This window comes from Trachypithecus francoisi, unplaced genomic scaffold (assembly GCF_009764315.1).
Source record: "Trachypithecus francoisi isolate TF-2019V2 unplaced genomic scaffold, Tfra_2.0 Lachesis_group21, whole genome shotgun sequence".
NCBI classification, from domain to species: Eukaryota; Metazoa; Chordata; class Mammalia; order Primates; family Cercopithecidae; genus Trachypithecus; species Trachypithecus francoisi.
The window spans coordinates 52,378,632-52,398,799 of NW_022681467.1; positions in this window are offsets into that span (position 1 = coordinate 52,378,632).

Genomic DNA, 20,168 nt, shown 5'->3' on the forward strand with positions numbered 1-20,168 from the left:
AGTGCTGGGATTACAGGCATAAGGCACTGCACCTGGCCAATGTTTATTATTTTAAAATTGTATGTAAAGATGGAGTCTCACCATGTTGCCCAGGTTGAACTCCTGGGTTCAAGCATTCTTCCTGCCTGCCTAGGCCTCCCAAAGTGCTGTGATTACAAGTGGGAACTACTGCACCCAGTCCTGCCTTTTGAATAATAATGATGTTAATTAGAATAAGAGCAGCAGCTATTGTGCTTGACCCTGTTTCTTTTTCTTTCTTTTCTTTTTTCTTTTTTTTTTTTTTTGAGATGGAGTTTCCCTCTATTGTCCAGGCTGGAGTGCAGTGGCAGGATCTCTGCTCACTGCAGCCTCCGCCTCCTGGGTTCACGTTATTCTCCTGCCTCAGCCTCTGGATTAGCTGGGATTACAGGCATGCCTCATCATGCCTGTCTAATTTTTGTAGTTTTAGTGGAGACAGGGTTTCACCATGTTTACCACGCTGTTCTTGAACCCCTGACCTCAAGTGATTCACCTACCTGGGCCTCCCAAAGTGCTGGGATTACAGGCATGAGCCACCATGCCTGGCCCTTTTTCTTTTTTATTGAGACAGGTCTTGCTCTGTCACCCAGGCTGGAGTGCAGTGGCACAAACGCTGCTTGCTACAGTCTCAACCTCCTGGGCTTGATCAATCCTCCTGCCTCAGCCTCTCGTGTAGCTGGGACCACAGGCACACGTCACCATGGCTGGTTAATTTTTAAATTTCCTGTAAAGACAGGGTCTTGTAGAACAGCCTAGGCTGGTCAGGAATTCTTGGGCTCGATCAATCCTCCTGCCTCAGCCTCCCAAAGCGCTTGCATTACAGGCGTAAGCCACTGTGCCTGGCCTACCCATCGTGGTCTCAACTGCCACGTTTTCTGCCGCTTGGATTTTACCCATCCCTCTCCTCCACCCATCCCTCCTTTCTCAGTATTGTAAAACACACCCCGACCTCATATCATTTTACCCAGAAATACATCAATGTGCATCTAAGCAGATAAAGGCATTCCTGCTTGTTTGTTTTTCTAACCCCCAATGTGATGATCACGCCCAGTACAAGTTAATAAAAATTTCTGGGCTGGGTGCGGTGGCTTGCACCTGCAATCCTAGCACTCTGGAAGGCCGAGACAGGATGATGGCTTGAGGCAGGGAATTTGAGACCAGCCTGGGCAACAGAGTGAGACTCCCGTCTCCACATACACACACACAAATCAGTGCGGTGTGGTGGTGGGAGTCTGTGGTCTCAGTTACTTGGGAGGCTGAGGTGGGAGGACTGCTTGAGCCCAGGAGGTTGAGGCTGCAGTGAGCCATGATTGTGCCACTGCACTCCAGCCTGAGTGACAGAGTGAGACCCTATCTCAAAATAAATAAATAAGCCAGGCATTTATTAATTTTGTGATTCACATTTGTAATCACAGCACTTGGGGAGGCTGAGACAGGAAAATTGCTCAAACCTGAGAGGGGCAGGTTGCAGTGAGCAGAGATCATGCCGCTGCACTCCAGCCCGGGCAACAGAGTGAGTGGGACGCCATCTCAAAAAAATAAATCATAAATGAATAATAATTCCTTACCATCTAACAGCAGGTCCCCTTTTCAATTCTGTACTTTTAAATGAGATCAGAGGAAGAGCTGGAAAGATTTGGAAACTTGGCAAACATTGTAAAGCACTTAAATGAATGTCTTCAAGGGCTGTGCTCAAAATGTGATCCCTGGGTGGGGCCACCAAACCACCCTGGAGCTTGCTGGAAATGCAAAATCCCAGGCCCAGGGCCCCAGATCCAGCGGAATGGAACTACCTCTGGACCAAAACCAACGGATCATTCAAGTCTGAGGTTGGCTGTCTACACTGTGTGAAAGGCAGTGGCCGGTCTGCTCTGAATTAATCTCCTTTTTCTGAGGCCTGGATGTTGCAGGTTGGTAGCCGTTTCACTGAGTCCCTCCCACCAGCAGTGAGAGCCCACCATGCGTTAAATGTCAACCAGGCCTATGGGGACAGATGAGGTCACCGCCGTTGACAGGCTCCTATTCCAGCGCAAGATACAGACAAGAAGCTAATAAATTGATAAAGAAATAAAGCAATTTCAGGTTGTGATTGTTTACCTATGAGTTGTGTGAGGCCTCCCCCACAAGCCTACTGAAATTGCACTAGCAGAGCCAGGTACGGTGGCTCACACCTGTAATCCCTGCACTTTGGGAGGCTGAGGTGGGCGGATCACCTAAGGTCAGGAGTTGGAGACCAGCTGGCCAACATGGTGAAACTCCGTCTCTACTAAAAGTACAAATATTAGCTGGGAGTGGTAGCACCTGCCTGTAATCTCAGCTACTAGGGAGACTGAGGCACGGGAATCGCTTGAACCCAGGAGGTGGAGGTTGCAGTGAACCCAGATCGTACCACTGTGCTCTAGCCTGGGTGATAGAGCAAGCAAGACTCAGTCTCAAAAAAAAAAAAAAAAAAAAACAAGAAAAACAAAATTGTTCCAGCGCCTAAGGCATCCTCCCCCTCTGGCTTTACTTTGCCCTGTGGCCTGTCTCCAGATGTTGGACCACGCATCTTACTACTTATTTGCTCATTGCTTTTCTCCCAGGCCAGGAGGTAATCATCACACACACACTGTCATATGCCCACCCTTAGGACACAGAATGAGTAGGAGAAATACTTGTTGAATGAAAGTTACTATAATTTTTCAAACAATGAGAGTGCCTAATAGTGATCAATACCTGATTAGTGATTTTTTTTTAGTACATCTGATTCCTACCCACGGCAAGAGTTCCTATGCGGAATGAGGCTACAATTCTTTCACTGGAAATAAATTGCACCCTATCCTGGGTGCTGCTCCTATCCTCAGGGCTGGGAGCCTGGTGCTGCCACACCCTTCCCCTGAGCAGAAGAATCCGGAAGAAGCCTTTGGCCAGAGCGGCAGGTGAGTCATTTGAGGACTCTATGCCCTTGTGGCCATCCTTCAGTCACCTGTCTGGAATTTTATTTTTTTTAGCCCAAGGGCTCTGCATCAAAGAACTGACTTTTTTTGTTGTTGTTCGGGCTATACCTAAAAGGGACCTAATCTCAGTCTCATTTATATAAAGATCTCAGATCTCTCAAAAGGGATCTACAAATTCAGAGTAACTCTGCTCAAAATTAAAGGAAAAAGTTTTTTTGGCGGAGGAGGGAATCGTGTAGAGTTGGAGAAATCCAATAGATTGTAAAGTTCTTGCGGAGGGTGGAGTTGGTGAGAGAAGGCAGAGAAATAAGGTGAAGGCCTTTGCACGCCATCTGGTATCTGTGTCCAGTAGACAGTTTCATCCACAGCATGGCAGAGTGCAGCATGGATCCAAGAATATGTGGGAATCAGGGAAATAATGAAGACAGCACTTCAAATGGGAGGGAGTTTTTTTTTTTTTTTAATTTGAGACGGAGTCTCGCTCTGTTGCCCAGTCTGGAGTGCAATGGTGCGATCTCCGCTCACCGCAACCTCTGCCTCCCAGGTTCAAGCAATTCTCCTGCCTCAGCTTCCCGAGTAGCTGGGATTACAGGCATGTGCCACCACGCCCGGCTAATTTTTGTATTTTTAGTAGAGACAGGGTTTCAGCATGCTGGCCAAGCTGGTCTCGAACTCCCGACCTCAGGCAATCCGCCCGCCTCAACCTCCCAAAGTGCAGGGATTACAGGCGTGAGCCACTGCGCCCGGCCATGGGAGGGATTTTTTTTTTTTTTTTTGAGACGGAGTCTCACTCTGTCTTCCAGGCTGGAGTGCAGTAACCCAATCTCGGCTCACTACAAACTCCGCCTCCCGGGTTCAAGCGATTCTCCTGCCTCAGCCTCCCGAGTAGCTGGGACTATAGACGTCTGCCACCACTCCCGGCTAATTTTTGTATTTTTAGTAGAGACAGGGTTTCACCATATTGGCCAGGCTGGTCCGGAACTCCTGACCTTGTGATCCACCCACCTCGGCCTCCCAAAGTGTTGGGATTACAGGATTGAGCCACCGCGCCCGGCCAGGAGGGATTTTTAAGTAAAAGCTATTGGGCCAATCGACTGGAAGTCTATCCATTTGGAAACAGTGACATGAGGCTTCCTGCTCAAACCCCAAACACATATAGACGCACATTCCACAATTCCACACAGGCTCAAGACCCAAACCTAAAAAACAAATTATATGAGAATGCTTGATACAAGACTAATAAAAAGAAGACTGGGCCGGGCATGGTGGCTCACGCCCATAACACCAACACCTTGGGCGGCCTAGCCGGGAGGATCGCTTAAGACCAGGAGTTTGAGACCAGCCTGGGCAGCATGGTGAGACCCCTGTCTCTACAAAAAATACAAAAATGAGCTGGGTGTGCTGGCACACGCCTGTGGTCCCAGCTGCTCAGCAGGCTGAGGTGGGAGGATCGCCTGAGCCCAGGAAATGGAGGCTGCAATGAGCCCCGACTGAGTGATTGAATCTGGCTGACAGAGTGCGACCCCGTCTCAAAAAAGAAAAAGAAAGAAACTATACTTTCAGGGATAATTTCTATAGCTGGTTACTAGAGAAGTTTCTCTAAATATGTAGGGCACCATTTAAACATAATAATAAAAAGGCTGGGAGGGGTGGCTCACGCCTGTAATCCCAGCACTTTGCGAGGCCGAGGTGGGCAGATCGCTTGAGGCCAGGAGTCCGAGACCAGCCTGGCCAACATGGCGAAACTCTGTCTCTACGAAAAATCCAAAAATTAGGCTGGGCATGGTAGCTCATGCCTGTAATCTCAGCACTTTGTGAGGCCAAGGCAGACAGATCACCTGAGGTTGGGAGTTCAAGACCAGCCTGGCCAACATGGTGAAACCTCGTCTCTACTAAAAATACAAAAATTAACCAGGTGTGATGGTGCATATCTGTAATCCCAGCTACTCAGGAGGCTGAGGCAGGAGAATTACCTGAACCTGGGACGCGCAGGTTGCAGTAAGACGAGATCGCACCACTGCACTCCAGCCTGGGCAACAGAGCGAGACTCCATCTCAAAAAAAAAAAGAGAAAAATACAAAAATTAGCCGGATGTGGCAGTGCACGCCTGCAATCTCAGCTGCTAGGAGGCTGAAGCGGGAGAATCATTTGGACCGGACCCAGGAGACAGAGGTTACAGTGAACAGAGATCGCATCACTGTACTCTAGCCTGGGCGACAGAGCGAGACTCCATTTCCAAATAATAATAATAATGATAAGAAGAAGAAGAAGAGAAAGAGAAAGAACACTAAAAATATAGTGCAATGGTAACATGAGCAAAGAGCTTAAACAGATAGTTCACTGAAGAAAGAATACAGGTAAATACAGTAAATACAGTAAATACCAGAAAAGTTGTCATCACCATACCATTTCTACCATCAGGGTGTGCAGATGCTAAAATGACAAACAAACAGAGAATGAGACATAGCTGTAGATAATGTCGAAGAATGGCCAAGAATGTTGCTTGGCAAATTCATGTAAAAGAGCAGTAAGATCTTCTTTATAAATGCTGTGTGCAGAAATATGTACTTAAATACAGTATATAGAAAAAGGACTCAAGGGCTACAGACTTCTTAATCCTGGTTATTTCTGTGGAGAAGCTAGGGAGTTCCTACTCGTTATGGCATACCAACTGGAACACCCATTGCAGGTGAACTTGCCAGGACACAGGCTCTCCTCCTCGCTGTCAGCAGGGGTCTAATTCAATTGGTGGGAGCATTTGAGAACCTAAATGTAGCATTAGCTACAAACTCTTGGATATTACACCCTCCCTTCTTGCATTTACCCTATAGCATGTACCTGTATGATTCTGTAAGTCCTATAGATACTGTGGGGGATGGATCCATTACATTTTGTAGCATTGAACTTCCTAAATGCTCACAGCCCTTAGGTCCTAAACAGCCTGTGGGGTGGCTTTTGCTTGGGCCACAGGCTATATTAAAATGTATCTCAATCAAGCAGGGGAATAGTTTAATCTTAAAGCAAGTGGTTTAGCACCTGGTGTGAGAATCTCGCTTGAGCTGCCTGCCTGGCCCTAAAGGGGACGTCTCTAAACATCTGCCTCTGGGGTTCCCAAGTGTGCGGTGGGGAGTCACCTTCACAGAGAGGACTTGCTGTGACCTGTAAGACACCATGCCTCTTCTCTTTCCTTCCAAGTGATGCCTGACAGTGTCCTAAGTATCTGTTTGTGGTGGTTTATCCTCCCCAGTCATGGTAAGCTTTGTGAGGTCAGGGGCTTTGTTGCTTTTGTTCCCCAGGGTCCCCAAGCCAGGCCTGGCATCCGGGAGGTGCTCAGAGTGTATCTGTTGCAGGAACAAGAAAGTCTTATCCACCGCCCTTGCAGCTTAAGAAAAGCATCTTATTTACTAAACACTTGCTGTGGTCCAAATGCTTTGTTGAGCAAGGTAGATAAGAAGATGGATGTTTGTGGACTGAAAGAATCAGCTCCTGACCCCACCCTTAGTGCTCCAATTCTGGCTGGGCTCTGGATGCCCCAGGGCCTTGCTATCCCTTCCCCTCCCCCTGCTTCCTCTAAGGATCTTCTCCATCCTTCAAGATCTTCAGGATTGCTGTGAAGCTGTCTCACCCCTGGACTGGACCAGACCACCCTGTAGCATCCCATAGCACCCTTTTGTAGGATGTGGAGCGGCATCACTGGCCTCTACCCACTAGATGCCAGGAGCACCCTCCCTAGTCATGATAACCAAAAATATCCCCAAACCTTGCTGAATGTCCCCTGGGGGGTTGGGGGCACTAAATCACCTTGATTGAGCTACTGCTTTAATATAAGGGTTCTGCCCCAGGGCTTGCCCATTCTAGACTGAAAAGAGGCCTAATCTCAGCCTCATTAGTAGAAAGATATCCAGTCTTTATATCTACCCATTCTGAGTAATTCCACACAAAATTAGAGCAAGATTTGTTTATGTGTTGGAAGGTGAGGAAGAATAGGACACATTGGTTCTATAACTTTACTGGAAGACTTGAACCAGGGAGACAAGGCAGAAATTGAAACAAGGCTAAAAGCTACAATAATCAAAACAGTCTGGCATCAACATAGGAATAGACTCTGGAACAGAATCATGGGAATAGAATCAACTAAACATGTAAGAGGGTGCAGAAGAAGGCACATGGATAGAGGTCAGCTCATTATATGATTAAAGGTGACATTTCCAGGCCAGGTGCCATGGCTCATGCCTATAATCCCAGCACTTTGGGAGGCTGAGGTGGGCGAATCACCTGAGGTCAGGAGTTCGAGACCAGCTTGACCAACATGGCGAAACCCTGTCTCTACTAAAAATACAAAAATTAGCCGGGCGTGGTGGTGGGCGCCTGCATTCCAAACTACTCAGGAGGCTGAGGCAGGAGAATCACTTGAACCCGGGAGGTGGAGGTTGCCGTGAGCCAAGATTGCACCATTGCACTCCAGCCTGGGCGACAGTGTGAGTCTCCATCTCAGAAAAAAAAAAAAAAAATGACATTTCCATCAGCCCCATCCATGCAGTGGAGGCAATTTATTATATGTCTATTTGGGAAGAATACAAATTAGGTCTACTTTAGACCATAAATATATTCCCCCCACTCATCTCTGCCACCCATACTAGATGCATTGAAGATCTCAACATCAACAACAATTAATTAAAGTAGTTGGGGAAGGCCAGGTGTGGTGGCTCACACCTGTAATCCCAGTGCTCCGGGAGGCCCAGGCAGGTGTATCACCTGAAGTCAGGAGTTCGAGACCAGCCTGGCCAACATGGTGAGACCCCCGTCTCTACTGAAAATACAAAAATTAGCTTGACATGGTGTCATGCACCTGTAATCCCAGCTACTCGGGAGGCTGAGGCAGGAGAATTGCTTGAACCAGAGAGGTGGAGGTTGCAGTGAGTCAAGATTGTGCCACTGCACTCCAGCCTGAGCAACAGAGGAAGATACATAAAATACATAAAAATAAATAAATAAAGTAGTTGGGGGAAAAAACTGAAGAAAAGATAACACAGCAGAAAAATGGGCAAGTCACATAAATTCAAGAGAAGAAGTAATACAAATGACCGACAAATATTTGAAAAGATGCATATCAAATGTGCACTTTCTTTTGGAGTGGATTATCTTGTTGGCAAAAATTGAGGACTGGTAATGTAACTCTCCTCCCTACAACATCTGGATTTAGCACTTTTCCTGCATTGCTGTAGGGAAGACGAGGGAGTGGAATGTTTTAGAGACTGTAGTCTCCTACAGCCTTACCCTGGCAGCCCCCAGGCCCTAAATAGCCTGTGGATGTGTCTGTTTGTGCCACAGGTTACTTTAAAAGACAACTTGACTCAACTTGTTAGGGTGTGTGCTCAGCACCTACTGTTCACACATTTTTGCCACCTGCCTGGCCCCGAAGGGTGAGTTACTAAACCACTATGTTCCCTGGTTCCTTCAAATGCAAAATGAACCTGTAATCCTTCCTACCTCACAGAGTCCATACAAGGATTAAATGAACATGCAGAGGGCTGGTGAGGAACATACGGTAGGCCTGTTAGGCCTGTTAGCCATGAGGCATATGAAAAAAGCCTAACAAAAGCAAAAAAAAAAAAAAAAAAGGCCAGGCTCAGTGGCTCCCACCTGGAATCCTGTCACTTTGGGAGGCCGAAGTGGGAGAATTGCTTGAGTGTCAGGGGTTCAAAACCAGCCTGGGCAACAAAGTGCAAACTTGTCTTTGAAAATAATAATAATAATAATAACACAACCAAAAAAATCGTAACGTACTAACATGGCAGTTAATATCTTTTTTTTTTTTAAGACAAGATCACGCCACTGCACTCCAGCGTAAGCAACAAGAGAGAAAACTCCATCTCAAAGAAAAAAAAAAATTTATAGAGATGGGGTCTTGCTATGTTGCCCAGGCTGATGACTCCACTATTGTTTTTTTTTTTTTTTTTTTTTTGAGACGGAGTCTTGCTCTGCCACCCAGGCTGGAGTGCAGTGGCCGGATCTCAGCTCACTGCAAGCTCCGCCTCCCGGGTTTACACCATTCTCCTGCCTCAGCCTCCCGAGTAGCTGGGACTACAGGCACCCGCCTCGTCGCCCGGCTAGTTTTTTGTATTTTTAAGTAGAGACAGGGTTTCACCGTATTAGCCAGGATGGTCTCGATCTCCTGACCTCGTGATCCGCCCGTCTCGGCCTCCCAAAGTGCTGGGATTACAGGCTTGAGCCACCGCGCCCGGCTCCACTATTGTTATTTTAAAAAATTTGGCTAGGTGCGGTGGTTCGTGCCTGTAATCCCAGCACTTTGGGAGGCTGAGGCGGGAGGATCACTTGAGGTTGGGAGTTCGAGATCAGCCTGACCAACATGGAGAAACCCCGTCTCTACTAAAAATACAAAAATTAGCGGGGTATATTGGTGCATGCCTGTAATCCCAGCTAGCTGGGAAGCTGAGGCAGGAGAATCACTTGAACCTGGGAGGTGGAGGTTGCAATGAGCCAAGATCATGCCATTGCACTCCAGACTGGGCAACAAGAGCGAAACTCCGTCTCAAAAAAATAAAAAAGAATTCATTATGAGCCAGACGTGATAGCTCATGCCTGTAATCCCAGCAATTTGGAGGCCAAGGCAGGTGGATCATTTGAGCCTAGGAGTTGGAGATCAGCCTGGGCACCATGGGGGAAACCCCATCTCTACATAAAATACAAAAATCAACTGGGCAAGGTGGCATGCACCTGTAAGCTGCATGAGCTGCTCGGGAAGTTGAGGTGGGAGGATCACCTGAGCCTGGGGAGTTGGAGGCTGCAGAGCTGTGACTGCACCACTGCACTCCAGCCTGAGCGACAAAAGGAGACCCTGGGTCAAGAAACAAACAAAAATTATTGTTTTTGCCGAGCACAGCGGCTCACGCCTGTAATCCCAGCACTTCGGGAGGCCGAAGAGGGTGGACAGATCACTTGACGTCAGGAGTTTGCGACCAGACTGGCCAACATGGTGAAACCCCATGTCTACCAAACAATACAAAAATTAGCTGGGTGTGGTGGCGTGTGCCTGTAATCCCAGCTACTTGGGAGGCTGAGGTGGGAGAATCACTTGAACCCAGGAGGTGGAGTTTGCTGTGAGCCGAGATCATTCCTCTGCACTCCAGCCTGGGTGACAGAGTGAGACCCTGTCTCAAAGAAAAAAAAATTATGTTTAATGTTATAGCTTTAATGTAACATTTGTTATATTTTCTATATCATAAATCATACAGATTATGACTAGAAAAAGTGTAGAATCATACTTCTGTGTTCTAGTAGTTTTATCTCTGTGAATGGGAGTGTGGGGAAATTGGAGACTATTTCATCTGCTTCCTTTGTTTTTGCCTTTTTTTTTTTTTTTGAGACGGAGTGTCGCTGTCGCCCAGGCTGGAGTGCAGTGGCGCGATCTTGGCTCACTGCAACCCCTGCTTCCTGGGTTCAAGTGATTATCCTGCCTCAGCCTCCTGAGTACCTGGGACTACAGGCGCCCACCACCATGCCCGGCTAATTTTTTGTATTTTTAGTAGAGACAGGGTTTCACCGTGTTAGTCAGGATGGTCTCGATCTCCTGACCTCATGATCCTCGGCCTCCCAAAGTGCTGAGATTACAGGCATGAGCCACCGCCCTCGGCCTGGAATGAATGTCTTAAGCTCCTCTCATTTTCTGATTCGCCTGAGGACTGCTGACCTGGGAGATGGACCTAGGAGGTGGACCTGGCTGATGAGGGGTGCAGAGAGGTGGTTCAGTGTACAGCTGGCGCACCTGACCCCGGAGGCCTGGGGGTGTGGGGCATGGTCAGCCTCAGAAATAGGATTCAGTCTGGGTCAGAGAGCCTCTATGCTATGAGAATGAAGAGAATCTCAATGACAATAGTAACAGTTATGCTGGAACACTTATTTTTGCTATTACTGTCTAAACACTCTACCTACATTTTCTCCTTTAATCCTAAACCCTGTGAGATAGGCACTATTGTTTTGTTTTGTTTTTTGAGACAGAGTCTGGCTTTGTCACCCAGACTGGAGTGCAGTGGCACAATCTTGGCTCACTGTAACCTCCACCTTCCAGGTTCAAGCGATTCTCCTGCCTCAGTTCCCAAGTAGCTGAGACTACAGGCGCACACCACCATGCTCAGCTAATTTTTGTATTTTTTTGTAGAGACAGGGTTTCACCATGTTGGCCAGGCTGGTCTCAAACTACTGACTTCAGGTAATCCACCTGCCTCGGCCTCCCAAAGTGCTGGGATTCCAGGCGTGAGCCACCGCGCCCGGCTGGCACTATTGCTGCCTCCATGCTGTTGAAGAACTTTGATTAAGATATGGCAGAGTCAAAGTTTGGACTAGACCTGGCTTCCAACCTGTGGTCTTAACCACGAGCTTCAGGGACAAGAATGAGGTGCATTCTGGGAAAGACAGACACCACCTGCCTTCCAGCTCCATGGGCAACTCTCAATAAAATATGACATTTAAGGCAGTTGAGTCCCCTATTTTCTAATGCTGAGTGCCATAAAGCATGGCCCCTACCTTTGCTCTCTGTCTTCAGCCTCCCACTAGAGCAGGCTGTAGCTGCCTGTGCCTAGTCGAGTCCGAGGCAAAGAAAAATGTGCACCTCCATACGAATTTATGGAAGTAACCTCCCAAGTGGAAACAGTTAATAAAAGCTCAACAACAACAACAAAATAAGTCTGCCGGGCATGGTGGCTCACATCTGTAAATCCCAATACTTTTAGGAGGCCAAGGTGGGAAGATTGCTTGAGCCCAGGATTTTGAGAACAGCTTGGGCAACATAGTGAGACTTCATCTCTATTTATTTGGTTGTTTATTTATTTATTTTTTATTTTTTTGAGATGGAGTCTCACTGTGTTGCCAGGCTGGAGCACAGTGGTGCGATCTCAGCTCACTGCAACCTCCATCTCCCGGGTTCAAGCAATTCTCCTGTCTCAGCCTCCCACCCCACCATGCCTGGCTAATTTTTGTGTTTTTAGTAGAGACAGGGTTTCACCATGTTGGCCAGGATGTTCTCAATCTCTTGACTTTGTGATCCACCTGCTTCGGCCTCCCAAAGTGCTGGGATTACAGAAGTGAGACACTGTGCCCAGCCTCATCTCTATTAAAAAAAAAAAAAAAAAAATGTGGGGGGAGCTGGGCGCGCAATGGCTCAGGCCTGTAATCCTAACATTTTGGGACGTTCAGGCGGGTGGATTACCCAAAGTCAGGAGTTCGAGACCAGCCTGACCAAAGGGGAGAAGCCCCGTTTCTATTAAAAATACAAAATTAGCCAGGCGTGGTGGCATGTGCCTATAATCCCAGGTACTTGGGAGGCTGAGGCAGGAGAATCGCTTGAACCTGGGAGGTTGCGGTTGCGGTGAGGCCAGATTGCACCATTGCACTCCAGGCTGGGCAGCAAGAGTGAAATTCCGTCTCAAAAATATAAATAAATATTATTATTATTATTAATTTTTTAAAAGCATGACTCTGGATAAAGCCCCTTCTTGCCCAATCTGTTTGCTTACCGTTGTCAACTCCTGTGACAGCAAGGGTAGGGGACAAAGAAGGGCTTGGAGCTTTGAGATGTTTGGAAATAATTGGGGTGGAGGGGGAAATAAAAGGAAATAACCATTTCCATTGCACAATTACACAGGGCAGTGAAACAAACAACGACCCGTCTTTTTTTTTTTTTTTTTTTTTTGAGACAGAGTCTTGCTCTTTAGCCCAGGCTGGAGAGCAGTGGTGGATTCTCGGCTCACCGCAACCTCCGCCTCCCAGGTTCAAGCAATTCTTCTGCCCCAGTCTTACCAGTAGCTGCGACTACAGGTGCATACCACCACACCCTGCTAAGTTTTGTATTTTTAGTGGAGATGGGGTTTTACCATGTTGGCCAGACTGGTCTCGAACTCCTGACTTCAAGTGATCCACCTTCCTTGGCCTCCCAAAGTGCTGGGATTACAGGCATGAGCCACCGCACCCAGCCTAAAACTATTTATTTAAAACAAAGTCAAGGTCTTAATGAGTGGTGTTGAGTAAGGTAAAGTTACTGTTTAAAAGCCTAATTTGTGATAAGATTAAAGTACAACCTTCAGTACAAAAAGGGTTCACAGATCTGAACCACAGTAAAGGATAAAGAAATCCCTATTCTATATAGTTATGGTTTTGGAACACGCAGGTTGGATTCGGTGTACACAATGTCAAAGTCTCACATATGAATAAGATAATAAATAATATTGCCCTTGTTTTCATAGCAATCATTTATGCCAGTGGGTCTCAAAACTTCAGTGTGTTCCAGAATCAACTGGAGAGCTGGTCAAGGCACAAGCTGCCAGGCTCCACCCACAGATCTTCTGATTCCAAGGGGTCTGAGGTGGGGCCTGAGAATGGGGAGTTCTAACAAGTTCCCATGGGATGCTCTTCGTCTGGGACATTATTTGAGAGCCACTGCTTTGTGCTAAGTGCAGGATTTTTTTGTTTTGTTTCGAGATAGGGTCTCACTGTCACCCAGGCTGGAGTGCAGTGGTATAGTCATGGCTCACTGTAGCCTCAGTCTCCTGGGGTCAAGTGATCCTCCCACCTCAGCCTCCTGTGTAGCTGGGACCACAGGCATATGCCACCACACCCAGCTCATTTTTGTATTTTTTGTAGAGATGGGATTTTGCCATGTTACCCAGGCTAAGTGCAGGATTTTAATGGATAAGAACTTTCCAACTGGCAAATAAATGACAATGGACGAGGGCGTAACAGATCTGTTTACTCAGCAGTAGGACATCTTTAACCAAAATGAAAGTGCATTATTGTCTCATCGGATAAATTAGGGTAGGGAAGTATGAATCTCCTTTGAGCATATCTAAGTTTCTTTCTTTCTTTTTTTTTTTTTTTTTTTGAGATGGAGTCTCGCTCTGTCGCCAGGCTAGAGTGCAGTGGCGTGATCTCAGCTCACTGCAATCTCCGCCTCCTGGGTTCAAGCAATTCTCCTGCCTCAGCCTCCCAAGTAGCTAGGACTACAGGCGCCCACCACCACACCTGGCTAATTTTTGTATTTTTAGTAGAGACGGGGTTTCACCATGTTGACCAGGATGGTCTTGATCTCTTGACCTTGTGATCGGCCCACCTCGGCCTCCCAAAGTGCTGGGATTACAGGCATGAACCACCGCGCCCAGCCAAGCATATCTAACTTTCCTTTTTTTTGTTTTTTTTTGAGAGAGTCTTACTCTGTCGCCCAGGCTGGATTACAGTGGCAAGATCTTGGCTCACTGCAAACTCCGCCTCCCGGTTTCAAGCCATTCTCCTGCCTCAGCTTCCCGAGTAGCTGGGACTACAGGCACCCGCCACCACACCCAGCTAATTTTTTTGTATTTTTAGTAGAGACGGGGTTTCACCGTGTTAGCCAGGATGGTCTCAATCTCCTGACCTCGTGATCTGCCTGCCTTGGCCTCCCAAAGTGCTGGGATTACAGGTGTGAGCCACCGCGCCCGGCCGCATATCTAAGTTTCTTAAGGAAAGGAAATGTTGGCTCACGCCTGTGATCCCAGCACTTTGAAGGTTGAGATGGGCAGATCACAAGGTCAAGAGATTGAGACCATCCTGGCTAACACAGTGAAATCCCGCCTCTACTAAAAATACAAAAAATTAGCCAAGTGTGGTGGCGCACACCTGTAGTTCCAGCTACTCAGGAGGCTAAGGCAGGAGAATCACTTGAACCTGGGAGACGAAGGTTGCAGTGAGCCAAGATCGCGCCACCGCACTCCAGCCTGGGCAACAAGAGCGAAACTCCATCTAAAAAATAAAAACAATTTAAAAAAGATTTTATTCAGTGGAGGGGAAAATACATATATATGTATTAGGTCTCTAAAAATTTTTTATTGGTGTGCCTGGTACCGAAAAGGGCTTGGAGACTGATATTTATTTTATACTACAGAGTATACAGAGTAGATCTAAAGAATAATATTTTTTCTTTTTTTGAGGTTCTGGTTTTAATTTGGTGCTGATTTTTGCTGGCTAGAGTTCCCCTCTGGATCTCTGGGTTGCCATGGTGACATTTTGGCCTTTGTCACGTTGCTGTTGTTTTTGGGCCTGCAGCTCCACTGAAATGAGTTCTTACATGCAGGACTCAGGAGCTTGGCACTGGGTCTAGGGAAGCCCACGTTTGTGTGCCACGTGAGGAAGATGAGGGAGAGAAAATTAGGATACTACAGTCTGGCTCGTGGGACTTAAAAAAGTGGACAAAGGAGAAAGAACTGTCCCAAAAGGGTGTTGCTCCAGCTTACCTGCAGACCCTGCCAGTGGGTGTTGTCTAGAGGAAAAGGATCCTGGGGAGGTTGGAACTTTGTCCAAGGGCCAATTTTTCATCCTCATGTATCGTGACAGGACAAGGTGCTCCAGTTTCTGAAGACAAGTAATAGATTTGGGCATTAACAATGGTTATGGCATCCTTTGTTTTTTTTAAATTATAAAAGTAGATATTGGCCAGGCGCGGTGGCTCATGCCTGTAATCCCAGCACTTTGGGAAGCCAAGGTGGGTGAATCACCTTGAGGTGAGTTTAAGACTAGCCTGGCCAACATGGTGAAACCCCATCTCTACTAACAACACAAAAATTAGCCGGTTGTGGTGGCGGGCTCCTATAGTCCCAGCTACTCAGGAGGCTGAGGGTGGAGAACTGCTTGAACCCAGGAGCTGCTGCTGTGACTGTATCGCATGTAACTATAACAACATCAAAAATTTAATTTTTAAATGAAATCAGGATGTTAACAGTGATCATTGTGCTTATTTTGAGAAATACTTATAACAGGATATATTAATTGCAACTCCCGCAATAAGAAAAAACAAAAACCAAAACCCAACAATAAATAAGTAAAAAGTTGGCTTTCTCTCTACACCTCCCCTCCCCCCACCCCATCCTCCTGCCTGGGTGTCCTTTCAGTTACTCCTGTAGCAGGGACATACAGTATGGCATGTGTCGCTCTTAGACTATTAGTGATCAAAATCCTAGTCACACCTCCAATGAAGACTTATTTTCCCTGCCTTTTTGTATTCTGCCTATTTTTTGGCCTAAGAAGTAGCCAGAGGTGAATGTTTAAACCCCTTTCCATGAAATTGTTGCTGGGTTGAAGTCACTTGTTGTTTCGTGCAGTGTAAGAATGCACATTCCATTCCTTTTTTTTTTTTTTTTTTTTTGAGACCAAGTCTAGCTCTATCGCCCAGGCTGGAGTGCAAAGGCATAATCTTGGCTCATTGCAATCTCTGTCTCCTAGGTTCAAGGGATTCTCCTGCCTCAGCCTCCCGAGTAGCTGGGATTACAGGCACGTGCCACTGCAGAGTAGCTGGGATTACAGGTGCAAGCCATTGCACCCGACTAATTTTTTGTGTTTTTAGTAGAGAGAGTAGAGACATTTCACCATGTTGGCCAGGCTGGTCTTGAACTCCCGACCTTAGATAATCCGCCTGCCGCGGCCTCCCAAAGTGTTAGGATTACAGGTGTGAGCCATGCACCCAGCCTTTTTGTGCATTGAAAACACTGCCTTTGAAGGCTGCTGGGGCTCTGGGAAACTCTGGGAGGGGTTACCAGCAGGTGGGTGGAAATCTGCTTGCCTGCTGCTGGTTTTTTGTTTCTTCTAAGGCATATGTAGGGGAATCTTTGGTAAGTTTTCAACTCACCTCTCTTGGAAGGAAGCTGTTTGGGTGGCCTGAGCAGGTTTTGTGTGAAAACCAGCAAGAACTCAGATGATCAGAAGCAGCTTCTGTAAAAGTCTGGTTTCTCCAGCCTGGCCTGGGTCATCACAGTGGGCCCCGGGATGTTTAAACTGATGGTGCAGTCAACCAGCAGCATTTAGTTCTGTGTTTACAGTCTTCTTCTTCTGTTTTACTGGGCTCTTCGTTTTTGCTTTTTCCTTCCTTCCTTCCTTCCTTCCTTCCTTCCTCTCCTTCCCTCCCTCCCTCCTTCCTTCCTTCCTTCCTACCTTCCTTCCTTCTTTCCTTCCTTCTATGTACTTTGCCCCTTTCCTTAAGGCAAATTAGCATGTAATGTGCCAACAAATCTCTCTGGCACTTAAGGAAGACCCCAAACCCCACTCCCTTTCTTCCCCTACTCCAAGAATTCACTACCCCTGGTTTAATTTTAGCTGAACCCGGAAACCTGTGATGTGGCATGAGGGCTGAGAATTCCCAGAAATGTTAATAGTTCTGGTCTTAGAAACTAACTAAGTAAAAAAATATTCCCTTGCCAGTAAGACGTAGGCTACATTTAAAATAATTTCTGACTGAAGGAGTCCTACGTACCGCTTGTCGTATACATATGTAAAGATAATTTAAAGCCCTAGGGTATACCCTTTTCAAATGTAGAGTTTATAGTTTCCCAGGGGAGGAGGGCAGGGGAGGAGTAACAGGGACCTTTCCTGCCTGTCTTCCAATCGCGATAGCTCGTTTTGGCTGTGAATATCCCCCCTTCCCCTCCCCCTCCCGTTAATTAAATAAACGCTGGAAGCGTGTGTTTACCGCACACGACTCGGCCCTTGGGGAACACTTTTTCTACGTCGCTCCTACTCTTAAAATCCTCAACTCACAGAGGGTTGGAGAGCTGGCACCATGAGCTTCCAGTTCCTACGGGTGAGAAAAGAGGTGTCTGGGTGGAGGGCAGATGCGGCCCCGGAGGCTGGCAGAGAGAAGAGGCTGCGGGAGGACTCGCTGCGAAGGGCGAGGGGTGGCGCTGGGTGGGACGGGCGCCTGGGGGCGTGCAGGGTCGCTCCTGGGTGCTGCCCGGGCTGCCTGTCGCCCAGTACTGGCGCAGGAGTTCGGGTCCGCGCAGCGTCTGGCAACAGTGGCCTGCTCCACGCCTGGCGGCGACCAAGATCTGAGTTAAAGCCGCCGGGCTTAGCTGGCCTGGAAGTGTGTGGTGACCCAGGACGCGGAGCGGAGAAGGCCTCAGGGGACACGGGGCTCCCGCCTTAGTCCTCGGGCCTGCGCTCCGAGCGGTTAGGGTGCGTACGGTTGGGCTCCGGGATGTTAGTGGAGAGGTGACAGGAGGCTACCATCCCGCGGCCAAGCGTGCGAGGCCTCAGGCGGGCGGGGGTCCCCCGGGGCTGGGCAGGGGGGGAGTCAGGCATGTCTCTAACGGGCTCCCTAGAACCGCTAGGAAGGTGGCCTTCAACCCTAGGCACCTTTGCGGCTTTCAGGTAGTTGGGCGACTAAAAATTCACTTTTGCCTGCTGTGAAATGGGACAGGTGGTTGTCAGGTTAGAGACTGTGCCCACCAAGTCTCGTTTGGCGGGCCAGGACTGACGTGGACCCAGGCCCTCCTCGAAAGCTTGGGAACCTGTGGGCCCCTCAACTCCTCGCCTCACTTTGCCTGTTTGAAAAAAGGAGTTGTTTGCGAGGAAGAGGTAAAGGCTCAAAAGGTTCTAAAGGAAGAGCACGCGGCCTGACGCGGAGCGCAAAGAAGCGACCAGTGAACTGAGTCTAGTCGGACCGAGACCAGAGGCGTCCGTATGTGGCGGCCGCTTCGCGCCCTATTAAAGAAGTCTGTTCTTTACGATGATCATTTTTGTAATTATTTTGGAGTGGCTGTGACTTGATGTCTGTGGTGCCCCAGGGCGTGCCCTTACTGGACATAGATAGTTCAGGGTGCCCTTTGATGCCAGTGTCGGTCCAGTGGGTGCCAGTGCCACGAAGGGTGCGTGGCGGGCGTGAATTACCACTCCTCCTGGGTTTGCCGCAGGCCCCGGCCTTTCCACCCTGCTTGATCCTGACGGGTCTGCCACTTCCTGAGGTCCCTACCGGCGCTCACGTTTTACCGAGAGGCGGGACAAACACCCGGCGCGTGGCGCGGAGTCTGCGAAAGCGCTCGGGGGCCTCCATCTTCTCCTCGGGCGCCCCCTCCCTGGGGCGGGAAGAGGAGTCGCAGATCTGCCCGAATCTTGCTCTACCCGCCTGGCTGCCTTCTTCGGTCTGGGGTGGGGACAGGGGCGGCGGATGACTCAGGCCTGGGGTCGGGAGCCCTATTCCCAAAGGCACCAGCTCGCGCCTCTTTGGAAGTGGCGCGCTGTTGGGGCGCTCCTGTTGTTGCAGAGGCCCGGTCTGTGGTTTCATAGGGGCGTGGGTCCAGGGCTTCCAGGGAGTATGTGAGTTTAGGCTCCCTAGGGGGCGGTAGAGGGGAACCCCCGACAACCTTCCACCCTCTTCTCCAGGCGGCTGCGAGGCCTCCGGGCTCCAGAAGGGTCCGCTTCCGCGGGCGCCAGCTGTCTAGAGCGCGGCCACGCAGTCCGCGTCTTCACGTGGGCAAGGGGCGGGGACGTTGGAGGGAGGCTGTCTTGGATGCTGGAGCCTTCGGTTCCCGGCTGTCTGCTGAGCAGAAAAGTTGAAGTCAAGGAAGGGTTGAGGCTTCCTCACAAGGGCGCGCGCGTGCCTGGGTGCCGGCCCAGAAGCCGAGAGTGTGCGTATTCGGGAAGGGTCTCCCGTGCCAAGAAGACAGGATTTGTTCTAGCCGCCTTCCTTAAAGAGGGCTCGTAGGTTGCGTTCCAATTCGAGCGCTTACCCATTGCAAAGGGGGCAGCGCCGGGGTCCAGGGAAGCTCCTTGGGAAAGAATGGCCTTTGCCAAGCGGTTCCGGATCCTCTGGGTCCTTTGGGCCCAGAGAACAGCGCTGCGCGAGCTCTCAGTGCCCATCGACTCCCTTCGCCTCCTGCGTAGACGCTCCCAGGCGGGGAGGCATCCCCGTTCCTCCGGGCGGCTTTGGCTAGTGTTGCTGCGGGAAAGGAGAGCCAGGGCCTTGGCATGGGGGATGAGCACCTTGCTCATTCCGGGCCCCAGCGTGCCGGAGGTAAAGTTGCCAGCACAGACGAGACAACTTGTTCAAGCTGCACCGCAGGCCGGGTCAGGGAATAAAACCAAGGGCTAGAAGGCCCAGAATGTCGGGCCGCCCAGCGGCACCCGTCAGGCAGTTCAGGCGCCCGAAGGAGGCGCCGCACCCTTCCTCTGGCAAGTCTAGGACCCCATGTTCCTGAACCTGGGCTCTGGAGTGCCTGCGGGCCTAGGTCTAATTTCTGCTTCTGGCAGGTGTCCCCCTCCCCCGCCGCTAATACCAGGAGCGCTGCTTCTGCAGTAACTTATTTTACCCCCAGACGCCTGTTTTGGGACCGAAGTGTCAGGGTCCTGTGTGTCTTTTATGCACTGTTCTCCTTAGTGCAAAGCCCCGCAGACATGCTTGGCCTA